This window comes from Zalophus californianus, chromosome 2 (genome assembly GCF_009762305.2).
Source record: "Zalophus californianus isolate mZalCal1 chromosome 2, mZalCal1.pri.v2, whole genome shotgun sequence".
Classification (NCBI taxonomy): Eukaryota; Metazoa; Chordata; class Mammalia; order Carnivora; family Otariidae; genus Zalophus; species Zalophus californianus.
In genome coordinates, this window is record NC_045596.1 from 188,487,944 (window position 1) to 188,506,139 (window position 18,196).

Below are 18,196 nucleotides of genomic sequence, written 5' to 3' on the forward strand. Positions count from 1 at the left end.
TCTCGGCCCGGGGGGAGGGTGCGGAGGACGGCCAAACGGCAGGCTGCGCCCCGCCCCCTCTTAAAGGGGAAAGACTGTCAAGCCCACCTCTTTGCTCAATGTCTGAATGGGACTTGGGAGGGAAGGTGGCTGGCTCCTTCCTTCCGCCTTTCCCACAGGGAGGGGGAATCTCGGTCCAACTCCCTCGGCCCGGTGTTACCGACATTTTCCCCATCAGGTGGCTCTGGCGTGGCAACTCGCGGGGCTTTAAAAGAGCAGCAGGCGGCCGGCCGCTTTTCGCTACAACCTGGAGTAAGGCCGGCGGGAACTACGCGACCCAGCGTGCAGCGGGCGCGGCTCCCGGCATGCTCGGCGGCTCTGTTCCCGCCGATCCGCCGCGGTTCGCCCGGCCGCCGCTTCAGCCCTGTCCGCGGGCCCCGGCCCTCCTGCGGCGGCTTTCGGGCTCACGGAGCGCCGGGAGGGGTGGGGGTGGGGGTGCTGGTCGCCGAGGTAGGCGGTGCTCCCGCGGGCCCCCTGCATTTTCTTTCTCTTTTAGTCGGCTCGCCTTTTAAATCTCCCTCCTGGCCCTTAGCATGTTTCCGCCCTTCCTCATATGCGGGGGGGTCTCCCGCCGCCGAAGTACCTTGCAGGTTTTGTCCACCTACCGGCTCTTAAGGAATCCTCCGTTTAGTTTAGTCTGCCTCGGCCCCAGAAACGTGTTTGTCCAACACACAACCTTTAAAAAGAATTTTACCCCCTCCGGTGTAAGAACGTTTAAGCATTAGACGTCTGCGCGGGCTTAGAGGCAGGAGGAGCGCACCACCCACTTTTCATCTCTTTTTACCCTAAGACTGAAAACGGCTGGGGGCCGGGGGGGCGGGAAGAAGGGAAATGAGGATAAAAGCCTAATCAGTAATCGGGCCCACGTCCTTATCTATGTGATCGACTTTCAGGGCTTAATTTTTGTGTCGTGTTAAATGAAACGCTCAGCAGAGGTGCTAATTTTAATGCCAGCCTGACTCTCCGGATGTAATAACATTTGTTTTTGAAAAAAATGGCTGTAAATAGAACGAATACGCGGAGAATTTTAGTGGAATGCCTATGAAAACAAGTCCTCTTCCGAGTAGTACCTTTGAGTTAAAAAGGAAACGTAAGTGGATTTCTCCCTTCTATCCAGTTGGTTCGCAGGGGTGGTGCACCTGTGTGGTGACCTATTTAGAGCACTTTTGAAAACAGTAGTAGAAGTAACCATTGATGTGCAGCGAGAAGTCTAGACTTTGATCTACAGGAAATTTTAAATTGTAAGCCAAAACAAAGCCCTCCAGAAAATTCGGCATCTTGGTAACAACAAAAATATTGCATGGGACTCGGAGATTGTCTGGTGGTGTTATCCTGTGACACTTTTGGGGTTTTGACTCCTTGAATATTAAATCAACCAAGGCAGTACGGTGTGGTTTGTTTCAGAGAACCGTCTAGGGATTTCACTGTCATTCTTTAAATCCTTCAGATTAAACAGCCAGGTTTTGTCAAAAACCAGTCACTGTTGAAAATGCAATTTTATTGCTTTTTACCTGAACCCTACTGTTCTTGTTTACTAATGGGTTTGATTCAGGTAGTATTTATTGGAGGCCCAAAATAATGTAAGATGCCTTTTTTACTGATTTAGGTTAGGCACTGAATGTACCTATGGATTTTATTCAGCCTGAGAAGTAACCTGCAGTCACATAGGACACGTGGTCTGAACCTAGCAGTAAGAAGGCAGAGAGATGCAGAATACTTAAGACTACTGCCTCAAGGAACCTAGAGCAAGAAGCGAGGAAAGGAGGCTGAGTATGATAATGGAGATCTTTTATACATTATTTTCACCTTTCATAACTGTTGAACAGGCTGAAAGGAAGCAAAAAATCCAAACAGTGATTTTTCAGCTTGTGTTGGACTACGCCTATAAGAACAGTGTAATATGGGTGTGTGTGTATGAATATTTCAGATGTGCTTTTTTTGCTATATTTATAAAAAAGGCTTATTCCTGCCATATTTATGAAAGCACACTGTGGGGGGGGAGAAGAGTACTTACATGGAAAAAAAAAATCACCATATTCCCTAAACTCAGCTCGACCGTTGGTTATTTATCATGTTCTTTTCTTCTCAGTAACCACTTAACTGGACATTTGGGGGCTTTTCAAGGCTTTTTTGCCTTGCTGAGCCAAATGTGAAATTTTAAAGCCCCCAATTCTCGGCAATGTAGAAATTAATTAGTGATTTACTCTGATAAAGCAAAAAGGCATCTTATTTACTTTTTAAAATATTTTCTACCATAAAGTAACCCTAAAAAAGATAGGTAACCCCAAAATTAGTAGGAGTGTCTGGGATTACCTGTAATTTCAAAATCCGTTTCTTTTAAGAGGTCCCTGGTGGGAAGTGTTTATGCCTCTAAACCTATGTCTTGTAGCCCTTATTTATATTGTGAGAGGGGAGGGCAAAGCTTCAAACTCTCATTGAAAACAAACTAACAGATAGTTCTGAAGGATTCCTAAAGATACTCCTGAGAAAATTCAGCTATTGCTTAAGTCAGGCCAATTAAATTTGAAATGCTTTTTTTCTTCTTAATGTTTTGTAAAACTTCTTAATTACAGAAAATTTCAAACATGCATAGGAGTAGAGCTAATAGGGATGCCTGGGTGGCTCAGTCAGTTAAGTGTCTGCCTTCTGCTCAGGTCATGACCCCAGAGTCCTGGGATTGAGTCCCGCATCCCGCTCCCTGCTAAGTGGGGAGCCTGCTTCTCCCTCTACCTGCTTCTCCCCCTGCTTGTGTGCTCTCTCTCTCTAGCAAATAAATAAAATCTTAAAAAAAAAAAAAAGAGTAGAGGTAATAATACAATAATCCTAATGCCCTATTCACCCAGCTTGAACATACATCAGTATATGTCCAACATTATTTCATCTGTGGCCTTCCACACTTACCTTCCCTTGCTGGATTGTTATATTTTATCTGTAAATACTTTAAATATGGAGGGATAAGAGATAATTTAAAAAAAATCATACCCACAATTCCATTATCCCATCAAAAAGATTATCATTTAATATTCAGACAATTAAAATTTCCAAAATTTCCCTATTATCTCATTAATATCATTTTACACTTGGTTTAACAGAATCCAAACAAGTTCCACACCTTGCATTTAGTTAGTTAGATCTTTTCTAAACCAGTAAGAGGCAGTTAATTCCCTATTCAATTCAGTGAAGCAAATAGCAATGTTTTTCTAAGGAGGATATTTGGATAGTTAAAAAGCATTGTTAAAAGTATAAGGAAATTCTAGGAAAGCACTTTAAACAAAAATCCTCATATTTAAAAGGTCACCAATTGTTAGCCCACAGTAGAAATGTAATTGTACCTAATGCAAATAAGTAAATCATTACAAATCTAAGAGTTCATATTAGTTTAGAGTATAATTTGTTCTGGAAGATCCAGTGAAGCATTTTATTTTATTCTTTTTTTTTTTTTTTTAAAGATTTATTTATTTATTTGACAGAGACACAGCGAGAGCGGGAACACAAGCAGGGGGAGTGTTCCCGCTCTCGCTGTGTCTCTGTCAAATAAATAAATAAATCTTTATTTATTTATTTGACAGAGGGAGAGGGAGAAGCAGGCTTCCCGCTGAGCAGGGAGCCCGATGCGGGGCTCGATTCCAGGACCCTGGGATCATGACCTGAGCTGAAGGCAGAAGCTTAATGACTGAGCCATCCAGGCACCCCCCAGTGAAGCATTTTACATTGTAGTGAAAAAAACTTAAAACTTTAAGTCAGGTCATTAGTACGATAGGCAACTAAAGCAAGCAGTCTGTCTCCACTGAGGTCAGTTTTCAAGTATTTTTAATTGCTTTATTGCATAGGTAGTATACACTAATTGTATTCAAAAAACAAAATAGAGCTAAAAAGAGGATACATAAAAATCACTACAAACGAGATAGCTCTTCTCGGTATCTAAGTATACCCTCAAGATACAATTCCAATTTACTTTTTTGCTTTGAGGAAATACTTTGGCTAGGACTAAAGGATAAAGTTAAGAAAATACCAGATTCTTGAGGTGCAACATTAGAAATATGAGCAGTGTTGGTCTGTACATTTAGTTCATGAGGTAGCACAGATTTAAAATTGGTTGTATACAGTCAGTCCCACTATGGGTTATAGTATTGTTCAGCATTGAGAATGACTACTGTCAGCGAGATGATCACGGCAAAAAATGAAGGGATTATGAATGACTGGGACTGTAGTAAAGAGAAAATTCAGTATCATGAACTATCATTCCCATAGCCAAGAAGAAAAAGCAAACATGTTATCTACTTTGGTTATCTTAGAAAAAATAACACATATGGTATACTTTGCATATTGCTGACCAGAAAAACATTCAGTTTTCCCTAGGTGGTTACCATAGTTACATGAGCTGTTTATAGCATCAAGAGGAGGAACTAGGTCACAGTATTGAAGGAGTTTGAATTATGCAATTATGTTTCCTAAAAACAGGAAGGGGTTTAAATTTTAGGGAAGAGAGATTTATATTTTATGTTCAAAATTGAAATTCTGGTCTAATTTTGCCAGTGAAACTTAAAATTTTGTCCAAAATTAAATAGTTGATACTGTAGGTATAAATTGTTCACTCTATACAAATGCTGTAATTGTGTATGCTGTAATCCGTAAGTGTGATAAGAGATGCCAATGTATTCCTTGAAGATACTTATTTATCTTAGTGAGCTATCTTATCTTCAAATGTTTTTGCAGGTAATCAGTAAACCCAACAGTAGCCTAGAATCTCAGAGTAGCCAAATCATGTGTAAACTGAAGGTTTGACTTCTTACCTTTGAAATCTTGAGAATAAAGCTTGGTGCAATGCCTGTCAGATGCTACTCTTCACCCAATTTGTCATAATTTTCCTATTAATTTCATCAAATGGATAGAGAAAAGTGGTCGGGAGGTAATGTTTTGAAAGTTGTTAGGGGAGCACCTGGCTGCCTCAGTCGGAAGAGCAAGCAACTCCTGATCTCAAGCTCCACGTTGGGCTTGGAGCCTACTTTAAAAAAAAAAAAAGAAAGAAAAAACTTGAAAGCTGTGGTAGCCTAGATTAATCCTGTATATGTGTATGTATATAAATATGTGTTTACATATATGGACGTATATACATCCTATATATATATGTGAATATGTATATATATACACACACACATACATTTTACACACATATATATATTTTTTTGTTTTGTTTTAAACTAAGAACCTCACAAAATGATGATTTTATTCAGGAACCATGTCTGTTGTATCAGAGCCCTGCAGAATGGTCAATAAGTAAAAGTTGGATGCAGGAAAAGAAAATTAAAAATTGCATTTTAAGTTTGCAGGAATTGCAGGTGGTTATTTTTAATCTCATGATCATCAGTCTAGACTCACAGACCTTTTTAGCTAAAAGTAATCACAGATCAATGATTTCCCCAAAGGAAGAGAGAATAGGCAACAGGCAGCCTCACGGGAAGGAGAAGCTGGGTAAGCCTCTGCCACTGATAGTAATTTATCATAACTGTAGGGATGGGGAAGGGGTTGGGGGGGTCCCTATTAATAGACCACCCCTAGGCCAACATGTTTTTACAGATGATGATTTGGAGACCCAGAGAAGTTAATTAATTTGCTCAGGGTCACATAGTAACTTACGAAATAAGTGTACACCTAGAAACTTAAGAGTAAAACAATTATTTGTTAGTTTTATTATCTAGCTGATAATCATTAGAAAGGACATAGGGAGAAAAGTGAAGAACTTGGGATATTATAAAATTACTTTTTCCGAGAAGTCTTGCAGCAAATTGAACAAAATTATCCCTAAAAGAAAATTAGAATTTCCTGAACAATAATATTCAAAATAATCATAAAATCAAAAGTGCTAGAAACCCTGTTTTCTTTAGACTGTTATTGTCAATGCAAATGACTTATGCCTTTAGTTCTGGCTGAAGTATGATCTTTTATAAATAATACTGATACTACTGGCCAGGAGCCTTTTGCTAAATCTTTTGTTCCTTTTAAATTATTCTAACTCTTTTTTTAGGAGGATGGGATATATTTTACTTAACAGGTTTTGAGCTTTATTAATTTAAATATTTTTTTCATTGCTATTTCTGTGTGTCTCTTAATTGAAGTATGCATACAATGGTATATTAGTTTCAGGTGTGCAACATAGTAGTATTTCCACAGTAGTATTAGGCACAATGGGCAAACCTTACCATAGGTGTAGTCCCCATCTGTCACCATGCAAAGTGATTACATTATTATTGACTATATTCCCTATGTTGTACTTTTCATCCCTGTGACTTATTTCTAATTGATTATTTAATGAGGCTTTATTGGAGCTATTATTACACTAATCACTCTTGTCATGGTTAATTTAATCCACCATTTTGGTAAATACTGATTTCTCTTCTGAGGGTGACAAATTTTTAAAAATTGCTTAGCCAGTTTTATTTCCATAAATTGAGGTCCTCTGACTCTTTTTTTTTTTTTAGTGTTTTTTGGGGGTAGGCATTTTGTTTTATTTTTTAGTGAAGTATAATTAATATACAATATTATATTAGTTTCAGATGTACAACATTGATTCAACAATCCTATATGTTACTCAGTGCTCACCACAATAAATAGTCAGGATCTGTCACCCAACAATGTTATTACAATACTTTTTACTATATTCGGTATGCTATACTTTTCACTTCTATGAGTTATTTATTTTATAACTGGCAGTTTGTACCTCCTAGTCCCCTTTATTTAGTTTCCTGATCCCCCCACTCTCTGACTCTTTTACATATAAAAGAGTACATAAACCAGTGTATCTTGCCTTATACAATTTACATGTTTCTGAAAAATTGTGCTTAACCCTTACTTTGCTGTAATTTTAAGCATGCCATTCTATAAAATAAGAGATCCAAGTTTTGAAAATATTTAAGATCAATAATTCATCTGATTTTCTTGCATTTACTAGAATGCCCTCAAGTGTTTTGTTCTCCTTGAGAAAACACTGGTTGTGTTCTTCATTATCTAATTGCAGCCTAAGTGTAGTTTCTTTTGCTTGTTTTAACTGTGGTGTATATTCCAGATACCTTAGCATGATATCCTTTGGTCACAGAAATGTCATCTTCAGGGAGAAGACTTTGAAGAAAGTGATAGTAGAAATGTTCTTCTCTTCTGGCATCTGGCAAAAGTAAGTACTAGAATTAGAGGGCTAAAAAAACGAAAGATATAAAAGGGGGAAACATTTGTATGGAAAATATTAGAGGCTGAATAGCTTTTTATTACAGGAAAGTAGAAGAATCAGAGAAAGGAATGATTATTTAAGCCATTAATGGTAGTTGTACAACATTAGAATTAAAATTTAGGGACCATGATATATAAGTTATATCTATGGAAACTAGTTGTGATACTTTTATGCATAACAGAAAGACAGTTGTAATAGAGGGTTGGGCTAATAGTATCTCTAACTTAATCTTTGAAAATTGGCATGTTGATTCAAAAATAATTTCAAAAGAGCCTAGTGACTTCCTTATATGGTATTATCTTAGAATATCCCTAACTTTTTGTATTCAGGTAAAATATCTCTGGAAGAATAGTCCAGCAATATTTACTGATAGTAGTTACCTCTAATTTAGGGCCTAGGGATCTAGAGTTGGGAGGACACTTAGTTTTCACAAATACCATTTTGTACATTTAATTGACATTTTTTTGAGTATAATTGACACAACGTTACATTAGTTTTAGGTGTACAACATAGTGATTCAGACAAGTTTATGCCTTATGCTGTGCATTTCATTTTTTGATACATGTATTACTTTAATAAAATCTAAACTTTAAATATAAAAGAAAAAACTTCTGTACATTCTGGAATAACAAAATGCATATGTACACTACCTACTAGGAAAGGAGCATATAATGTAACTATTTAGATTTAGTTCACTTTTGGGGGGGAAGGGGCAGAGGGAGAGGGAGAGAGAGAATCTTAAGCAGGCTCCACACTGGGACTCAATCTCACAACTCATGATCATGATCATGACCTGAGCCAAAATCAAGAGTTGGATGCTTAACCGATTGAGCCACCCAGGTAGCCCCAAGATTTAGTTCACTTTTATGAGAATGTTTCTACTACTGCTGTTAATACTGTCTGTGTTTGGCATACCAGCCTTGTAATTGCATATATATTATTATATAAATTAAAACCAAAAATGCAATTGGTAAATTTGAAGCTTTTGAAGACTTCCCACTGGAGGAACTAATCTGGGCAGTTTTGCATCGGAAACACATTTTTTGTGAAGGTTTTTTAGCAGTTTAAGAGAAGTTCCATGTAACCTTTTTTTCATTCAGTATAGCCCTCAACTTGTTAAAAGAGCTTTTTAAACTTGTGTGCGATCTCATTTGAGTACTTTGTTAAGACGGAATAAATTTTTTATCATTTTTATGAATTGAATGTTTGAAAATTCATATTCAGATCAATGTTATATATTAATGCCATCTATAACTTCTGCCTACAATCTCAGATGGGACCTATGAAATATATCTACCCAAGAAGGAGTTCTTCCCTGAAGACTTTTATTTAGCTATGGTCTTCTCTGCAGGATTGAAATTTAACAGAAGTATCTAACGAAGAGGAATCTGAACATAGCAGATGAGAAAGGAAAGGATTGGGAGAAGAGTCCAGATGTCATAGAGCAAAGGGAGGATGATGTGTAGGAAGCAGCTATTATTTGCTCTGTTGCGTGACTCAAAGAACTCCAAGAAATTGATTCCATCCCACTGGACATATCTTTCAATTTGGGATAGAAATTAATTTTTTTCTAATAAAATAGATATTAGTAGATAAATAACACACAGGAAAACAATTGAGCGTAGTGACCTGAGTGGTTAAAATACCTTATATAAGAGATCTTCTTCAGAAAGGTATTCTTCAGTGTATGGCATGTTGCTTTCTAGAAATGAATTGGAGTGATAGCACTGCTGTGATGAGTAATGGCCTATGGGGAGAGGGAAAGGGAAGCAAGAAAGGAGCAATTAACAGGGAAATGTGGTCATATGGAAAGAATGAGATCGATTCAGGAAACTTCTAGGAGGTAGTATCACCTGATTTTAGTGACTGTATTTAGGGGATGGGAGAGAAGAGAAGTCCTCTAGAATGTTGGCTTGGGCCATGGCAATACTCTATGAAATAGAAACTCCAGGAGGCAAACCAGGTGTGTGGGGGAAAGATTCAAATCACACAAGGATATAACTGTAGTTTTTACATCTTTGGGCTCTATTGATCCTAGGCCTCCTCTGTCAAATCACATAAACTATTGCTTCCTGTAAGTAGCTTGCTTGTTTGTAAAGAACAGCCAGCTATAGAAATTGGAGGCTGGGACTGTGTTGGGAAGAGTAGAAAAACTAGAGGAAATGAATTAGAGATACAGTGGTCTTAAAAATATCTTCCCACATGCCAGGACTTAGCTTTGTATTATTTCTACTAGTAAGCCAGGAATTGAAATAGATGATAGCAAGGACATATACAGACCCTTGTGAGGAAAAAGTTAATGCGGCACGTATTTGCTTATTCCTCGCATGTCTCCAAGGGAACTACGATTGACCCTTGGCCAACCCTGGGAATTTGGCCCTTGGAGTGTTTTTATATTAATGATGGTGACTTTGTTACATACACCTGAAGCAATTGCTTTGCACAAACATGTGCACCTGGTTTCATTGTTGGGGTCCTGAGTTTCAGTTGCCATGGATGATTGCATAGCAGAATCATCAGACCTCCATAAAACAGACCTCCATAAAAGCCTTGGACCCTGAAACTCAGATGGGTTTCCATGAGCAGAGGCATTCCACAGATGCCTATAGTTTGCTGCTAGAGAGAGAAAGAAGTCTGCCTTTCTGGACTTCACCAATGGACCTCTTTCCCACTGCTTTTGCTCCCTACCATTTGCTGTAATAAATTTTAGTCATGTGTATAACATGCTCTTGAGTCTTGTGAGTCCTGGGAGCACCAAATATACAAAATGCTGAAGAAATTTAAAACCCAATTTGTCCGTCCAAGTCTTGGTAGGATTTACTGAAAAAAAAAATTAACAGATGTAAGTATGTATCTGCGTGTGTAGATTTAAACTAGATCAAGTCTTTGGCTCATGCCCAGGAGACATTTATAGTCTCTATAGGGATATAGGACAGATAGAGTGTTGGGAAAATGCTTACAGGCATACGTATAAATAAAAGCAAATTAGAAATAAATAGAAGCAAGGCAAATTAAAAGATTAAAATTGGTTAGAGTCAGTCAAAATTTAAATATGGTGCATATTTCAGAAGAAATATACAACTGGCTTGTCAAATAGCTTTTGTCTTTTTGCCTGTAAAAGAAAAAACTTTTTTTTCTGGGTTTTATCTCTTAAGGACTGAGTCCAACTCAAGTTTGACTGAATTATTTGTGTGGAATCAAAATTTGTAGTGAATTACAATGTAGGTATTTTATGTAGTGATTGAGTTCTGCAGTTATTTCAGCGATGAGTTAATATTCTTATGTAGTATCATTCCAAAGACTCCACACCAATTCGCGTTTTAATCAATAAGCAATATCTGGTAGTTTCTTCAGCTATTTAAAGTGCTTACATCCAAAAATTAAGAATGAACTTTGAGAGTTCTGCTTCTGGTAATGGCCAATAGCTCTTATCAGATCACATATATTTAAAAAAAAAAAAAAAGGCACTGGGGAACAAGCAAAAGAAGGCAAATTCTTGAGGGAAGTCAACATTTGGAAGAATGAGGTGGCACTTCAGGAGTTTCCTATTTTTATGGCTTTTAGCCTGCAGCATCCAGTCATGGAGGATGTCCTACACTTAGAAACTTGCAGGCATATTGGCTTGATGAACCAGAGAATGGAGTCCAGGGCAGCCACAGTGTGGTATAAGGCCTAAAATTAACATCATATACTGCCTTGACATCTGGTAAAATTAGGAGTGTCTTGACTAACCTGAGTCCAAGTTCCCTTCCCCACCCTGCTCCTGTGGATAGGGTCCCTAGCCAAATAGCCCTCCTTGTCTTGGGGACCACATATATTTCCTCCTTATCCCTGCAAACCTATGGAATTATTCAAACAAACCAATCACATCCTCCCATGGGAACCAGGGGCTACCTCATCCCCTTGATATTATAAAACCTGCCTCCCATAGTGCCTGGTTATTTACTCCTAAGCTTAACTTCCACGTGGCCCTACATGGGGTTTGGTATCCTCCACTCAGACTGTGAGTATATGTGACTAGTAAACTGCTGTTGATCTTATCTGTCCAGTGCTGGGTGCCATGTGCTAGGTCATTCCCATACACATAGGGTGGGAATTCTTCCTTTCCCTTACCAATGAGATGAAGAGGCGATTAAACAATATTGGAAAGTGGGGGTGAGAGATCCCAGAAAGGAGAGAACAAGAGAGAGGGAGGCTTAAAGTCTACAGAAACTCCCCAAATCTCTAGCTAACTCTTAGACTACACATGTGCAGGGTAGACTCTAAGCAGCCCAGATGAGGCTAAAAGAACTGCACTGAGTTAGAGTGAATTTAGCCAAGGTAACTGCCTGCTGAAACAACAATTTAGAGAAACATAACAGAACCAAACATCTCTAAAGTACATCATTCACTATGTCATCATTCACTTAGACACAGGATAGTATCTAAGATTACTAGACATGTGGAGAAATAAGAAAATGTGATCCAAAAGTCAGCCCATGGATATCAGCCCCAAGATGAACCAGAAGAATTGGAGATATTTTAAAGTAGCTGTTAGAGGACTATGCTTCAAGGACTTAAGAGAAAATATACTCAAAATGAATGAAAATATAGGAAATCTCAGAAGAGGAAAGAAATTCAAGAAGAACCAAAAGGTAATTCTATAACTGAAAAAGTGTATCTGAAATAAAATTTTCACTCAATTAACCTTAAGATCATAGTATTTATAATCTAACTCTAAGTTAAATACTTTTAAAATTGTTTTGTTTATCCTTCCAATTTCTTTCATCCGTGTACTTTTTTATTTTTACATAATTGAGTTGATAATGTATATACTCCCTTGCATTGTTTATAATGGCTAAGTAATATTTCATCATATAAAAATACTATAATTCCTTTATTATTTTTGTTCATTCAGGTTGTTTTTAGTTTTTCTCTCTCTTAAGATTGAGATGATTGATCATCTATATGCTTAATTATTTTTATGTATTTTGAATTAATTTCTTAATAGAGGCCCCTTTCAGCAGAATTAGTGCGTAAAAGCTCTTGCTGCATATTGCTAATCAGGCAGATACTGTCTTTCCCTTCCTTTCTTCCTTCCTTTTTCTGAATCATTCAGCAATATCCACAGTGGTAGGTGCTTTCCTTCTGTGCTTTGGAATCTTGGATTTTTCTCAAATCCCTCTTTGAGCTACAAAGTCCTTTGCACAAGGCTGCCAGCTAACACACTGGGACATCTAGGTATTTTAATGGCAGCCCCACCTAGAGAAAGAGAGAGAAGCTCAAGATTCACATTCTATCCATTCCGGCTTCCTAAACTCTTATCTCTTCCCAAGGATCTTTACTTTAACAGCAGAGATACGCATCAAAATTTAGAGGAACTAAATGTTACCAAGGCTCTACTTTGTGCAAATTATTTTGCATATTTCATCTTATTTAACCCTTACAGCAATTACATTAAGTTGGCCTTATCATCTTTGTTTTATAGATGTAGAAATTGAGGTACAACATTTAAAGATTTTTTTTTTTTCATTTGACAGAGAGAGAGTACAAGCAGGGGGAGCAGCAGAGGGAGAGGGAGAAGCACGCTCTCCGCCAAGCAGGGAGCCTGAAAGCAGGGAGCCCAATGCAGGGATGGATCCCAGGACCCCAGGGATCATGACCTGAGTCTAAGGCAGATGCTCAAATGACTGAGCCACCCAGATGCCTGAGGTACAGCATTTAAATAACTTGCCCAAGTTCATACATCAAATAGTAGACCCAAGATTTCAATCCAAGCTTAGTCTAACTTCAGAGTTCTTTCTACTATACTATTCACTAGTCCTTCCTATTTAAAGGAAAACTGTGAGCAAATGCCTAGTGGATTAAGTTCTTAAATAATTTTATAGGGGAGGAAAAACTTTCCTCTACACTCTTAGGTTCATGTCTGGAGCCTGAGAATTAGACTTAAAAAGATTCACAGGAGAAAAGGCATACAAATTTTATTTGATGTTAATATTTCAATTTTTTTTATGTGCATGGTGGCCTTCATATAAAGTGAAGATCCAAAGAAATAGTTAAACTCAGGGGGCTTATATACCACCTTAATCAAGGTAATGAATTGTGGAGAAGTGACAGAACAAAGTAAAAGGGGTTTGGTGAATTGTGGGAAAGTAAATATATAGGGGAAACTACTGGAAGATAGGATTATTTAGTATGGTTTTGTTTATGCAGACTCATCTCAGTGCTATCTCCCTCTCCTGTGATAAAGGTTTTTCCCTTTCTGGTAAAAGAGAAGGAGACACTTTCACAAAGGAAAATGTATGCCTTGCTTTTAAGCAGAACGGGGGAGAGTAAAGGGTTTTTCTTGTGTCTGCTGTTTCTCCATTGCCATCAGTTCAAAATAATCCTTATGCCAAAGTGGCATATTTTGGGGTGGCATACTCTGATCCTCTTCAATTTACCACTGCCATTTAACATGATTATATAAATAACTGAATCCAGCCTCCCTTTATTCTTTATTTTCCTCTATTACATTTTTTCTCATGTTTAAGCCACTTATTCTTTCAGTTTTTCCTTTAGCCTTGGCTCCATCCCTGTGAAATTGAAATTTTAATTAGGTAGCATGAAATGATTTTCTAAGAAGATTGCTGTTATTTAATAAAAAGTGCTGATTTAGGTACAGTTTTTAAATTGAGAAAATTGAGCCAAATTGCATTCCTTTCTGCCATAACAATAAGCATAGTCTGCTACAAAAGAACTTTTGAATATTACCAAAACACATAATATGTTCTTATTCGTGTAATAAATTGCTCAGGCGAATGTCATCCTGAGTCACCAAGATCATTGTTCAGGAAAGCAAGAGAGTAATCAAATTTCCAAAGCCCATGAAAACTAATCATGCTCACAAGTGAGACAATAGAATCATATATGATCATGTATAAGCTTGTGGAGAAAATGTTTATCATTCAAGTGGAAAATCAAAAGGGGGAGCGATACTGGATTATGGTACATTTATTTGGTCAGGACCTGAAAATTTTCACTGAACAGAATACTAAAAGGCACAAATGTTAAATGACAAAGCCGTAGAGCAAATGAGTCCTAAAGTTAGAAAGAGGGTTTTGAGGCCGTCTTGGATGCCCTCCATTAGAATTATCTCCAGCAATTATTAGAAATGCGTGCCTCCAGATCTCAGCCCAGTCCTACTAAATCAGAAATCTACAGAAGTGGGGCCCTGGAATCTGCTTTTTAAACAAGTTCCTCATGATTCTTTTACTCACTAAAGTAGAGAACCATAGACTTAGTGTCTGATTCCCTGCCCAGGTGCCAGTCACTTGAAGAAGTATAGTCATCTTGTACCCCAACATTTTTTATTTTTGTTTGTAGCTAAATATTGGCAAATATTTTCCTTCAGGGTTTGCATTCTTGAAATGATCAGACATTTATAAATCCTTCTAAAAGATACAATTTAAAATATGTTTTATTAAGGAATGCTTTCCATCAAATTATATGACAGTTACAGACATGTATCTGATACCACCATAAACAAATTCAGCAAAAAATATCTTCTTGGGGCGCCTGGTGGCTCAGTCGGTTGGGCGTCTGCCTTCCGCTCAGGTCATGATCCCAGGGTCCTAGGATCGAGCCCCACATCAGGCTCTGTGCTCAGTGGGGAGCCTGCTTCTCCCTCTCCCTCTGCTGCTCGCCCCCTTCTTGTGCTTGCTCTCTCTCTCTCTCTCTGTCAAATGAATACATCAAATCTTAAAAAAATATATCTTCCTAATAAAATGATAAGAAACCAAAGCCCTTTACTTATCTCTTAGGGAAACATTTGAAATATTTGTAGACAAAATGATTTACCTCACAATAATATAGAAAGTAGGGTACTAGATGAAGTTATAGACAAAATATGATTGGCAATGAGCTGGTAGTTGTTAAGCTGAATGATATGATATATAATCATATAATCTCATATGATTATATGAGAGTTCACTGTATTATTTTGTTTACTTCTACATATGTGTGATATATTCCATAATAAAAAATTGAGAGGGAAAAAAAAGCTGCTTGCCCTAATGCTTTCAAATGGCTGTCTTATTATAAAATCTCCAGGGTTTGTTGCTAATTTTTCTCTTGGTTTTGCTAGTGGGAATTTTAGATAAGCATATACCGACTGTACATTAATTATAATTGTAAAGTTCAGTTAAACTTAATTTAAGAGACCCAGGGAATGTTTCCTATTGTTAAGATTTTTTTTTAATTAAAAATTACAATTTCCACAGTGTTCATTAATGGATGAATGGATAAAGAAAAGGTGGTATGTACATATGAAGGAATATTATTTGGTCTTAAAAAGGAAGGAAAGTCTGACACATGCTACAATATGGGTAAACCTTGAAGACATTGGGTGAAGTGAAATAAGCCAGTTATAAAAGGACACATATTGTATAATTCCACTTATATGGGCTGCCTAGAATAGTCAAATTCATAGAGACAAAAAATAGCATGCTGGGGACTGGTGGTAGAAGGGATGAGGAGAACAAAATTCTGCAGATAAATGGTAGTGATAGTTGCCCAACAATGTGACTATACTTAATGCCACTGAATTGAATGCTTCAAAATGGTAAATTTTATGTTATGCGTATTTTATTTACCACAATAAAAAATATTGAGTGCCTACTCTGTGCCAGTCACTGATAAACAAGGCAGTAAGGTGACTGGTCTCATAAAGCTTCCATTCTGGTGAAGGAAAGACACAATGACTAAGCAAAAGACGAATAATTGAGGTAATTATGAAGGAAATGAAGAGGGTGATTTTGTGATAGAGAACAACTGGGGGTAAGGAATACTCACTCTAGGTAGTGGTATTTGGGATAAGACCTAAAGGATGAGAATGAACCTTTAAAGGCATTTTAGGAAAAAGATGCAGCAAGTATGAAGGTCCTGAAGAGGGGAAGGATTTGACGTGTTTGAGGAAGAGAGAAGAGGCCATGGTAATTGAAGAAGTAGAAAGAAGCCAGATCGTGCATGGTCTGGAATCTCTTGAGTTTGTGAAAGGAAGAGATAATGATGGGTTAGATCGAGGGTTGGCGAACTTTTCTGTCAAGGACCAGATGATAAATAATGCAGGCTTTGCAGGCCTAGAGGGAAAAAATATATAAATACATTCCTACATTCCTACAGTGGCATTAGTAGGAGAAAAGTCTGTAATGATGCCTATAATTTGAAGAAAGGAGTGGTCAAGTGGTGCCTGGGTGGATCAGGCCTTTGGGCTCCGACTCCTGATTTCAGCTCAGGTCATGATCTCAGGGTTGTGAGATGGAGCCCCGCGTCAAGGCTCACACTGGGTGTGGAACCTGCTTGGGATTCTCTCTCTCCCTCTCCTCCCCTCCCCTTTTCTCCCCTCCCCCCTCCCCACCCTTGTCAGGTACTCTCTCTCCCTTAAAAAAAAAAAAAAAAAGAAAGGAGTGGCCAAAGTGACATCCTTTTGTTCCACTTAGAAATGATCATAGCTGCGACGCCTGGAGATCATGATCCTCGGGTCCTGGGATCGAGTCCTGTATCGGAGCCTGCTTCTCCCTCTGCCTGCCGCTCATCCTGCTTGTGCTCTCTCTCTGAGAAATAAATCAATGAAATCTTTAACAAGAAAATAAAAAAAAGAAATGATCATAGCCTTACCTGAACTATCATCCATTCAAAAGTGGGACTAATAACAGAAAGATAGGCCTAAAGTGAGAAGAGAAAAACACAATGTTTATTTTAAAAAGGCCAACCTGGGTATTTGAGAAAGAATGTTATTGACCTAACCTATAGGCAAAATTGGAAGTAGGCAACTTTGCTTTTGATACCTATTAGCACCGTTCCATTCTTCACTAAATGTAAACCCCTAGGTGTTTGGCACATAGACTGCTAAATACATATTTATTGAGTAAGATGTTTATCTGCATTTTCCTTTTTATTCCCTAAGAAATCAGTGCCCTAATGCTGCCCCCTCGTGGCTCAAGCATCTTGTCATTGGACATTTCACCTAAACCTAAACCTTCCTGGGCAATGCTACTGGCTGGAAGCCGGCCTCTACGTTTGACTTGTGGTTTTCCTCCATCACAGGAGATGCTAAGGATGTTACAGGATAACATTAGTATAGGTAGAATAAGCACATTTTTCTTCCTTAAATTTCATACTCAAATTTTTTTAACCTCATCCAAGTTGGCCTACGACTCTTTATTAAAAATCTCTACTGGGGCGCCTGGGTGGCTCAGCTGTTAGGCATCTGTCTTTGGCTCAGGTCGTGATCCCGGGGTCCTGGGATCGAGCCCCGCATTGGGCTTCCTGCTCCGAGGGGAGCTTGCTTCTCCCTCTCCCACTCCCCCTGCTTGTGTTCCCACTCTCGCTATGTCTCTCTTTGTCAAATAAATAAATAAAATCTTTAAAAAAAAAAAAACTTAAAAAAAAAAAAAGGCGCCTGGGTGGCTCAAATGGTTAAGCGTCTGCCTTCGGCTCGGGTCATGATCCCGGGGTCCTGGGATCGAGTTCCGCATCGGGCTCCCTGCTCCTTGGGAGCCTGCTTCTCCCTCTGCTTCTCTCTCTCTCTCTCTCTCTCTCTTTCCCCCCTGTCTCTCATGAATAAATAAATAAAATCTTAAAAAAATATATTTAAAAAAAATCTCTGCGAGAGGGTAATAAAGTATGGTGTGTGTTATATAATATGGCTACATACAAGAGTCGTTCCCCCATTTTAAAACTAAAAATTACTTTTTAGCCAAACATTCTTTTAAAATATAGTTCAGTTTAGCTTTCCTTTCTTTTTTTTTTTTTTTTAAAGATTTTATTTATTTATTTGACAGAGAGAGACACAGCGAGAGAGGGAACACAAGCAGGGGAAGTGGGAGAGGGAGAAGCAGGCTTCCCGCTGAGCAGGGAGCCCGATGTGGGGCTCGATCTCAGGACCCTGAGATCATGACCTGAGCTGAAGGCAGA

The 18,196-nt window shown here is 38.2% G+C and overlaps 1 long non-coding RNA gene across 5 annotated transcripts; it reads left to right on the forward strand.

Moving 5' to 3' along the window:
* Positions 1 to 131: 131 nt before the first annotated feature.
* Positions 132 to 17,524, forward strand: LOC113925942. 5 transcript variants are annotated; one of them, XR_003521093.2, is made up of 6 exons: positions 132 to 489; positions 933 to 1,129; positions 1,646 to 1,809; positions 7,133 to 7,207; positions 8,535 to 11,895; positions 16,720 to 17,524. It is a non-coding gene; the product is annotated as an uncharacterized LOC113925942 (long non-coding RNA). The 5 variants fall into 5 exon arrangements; XR_003521092.2 differs by lacking the exon at positions 132 to 489 and having other exon boundaries at positions 498 to 1,129; XR_003521094.2 differs by lacking the exon at positions 132 to 489 and having other exon boundaries at positions 498 to 1,129; positions 7,148 to 7,207.
* Positions 17,525 to 18,196: the final 672 nt, after the last annotated feature.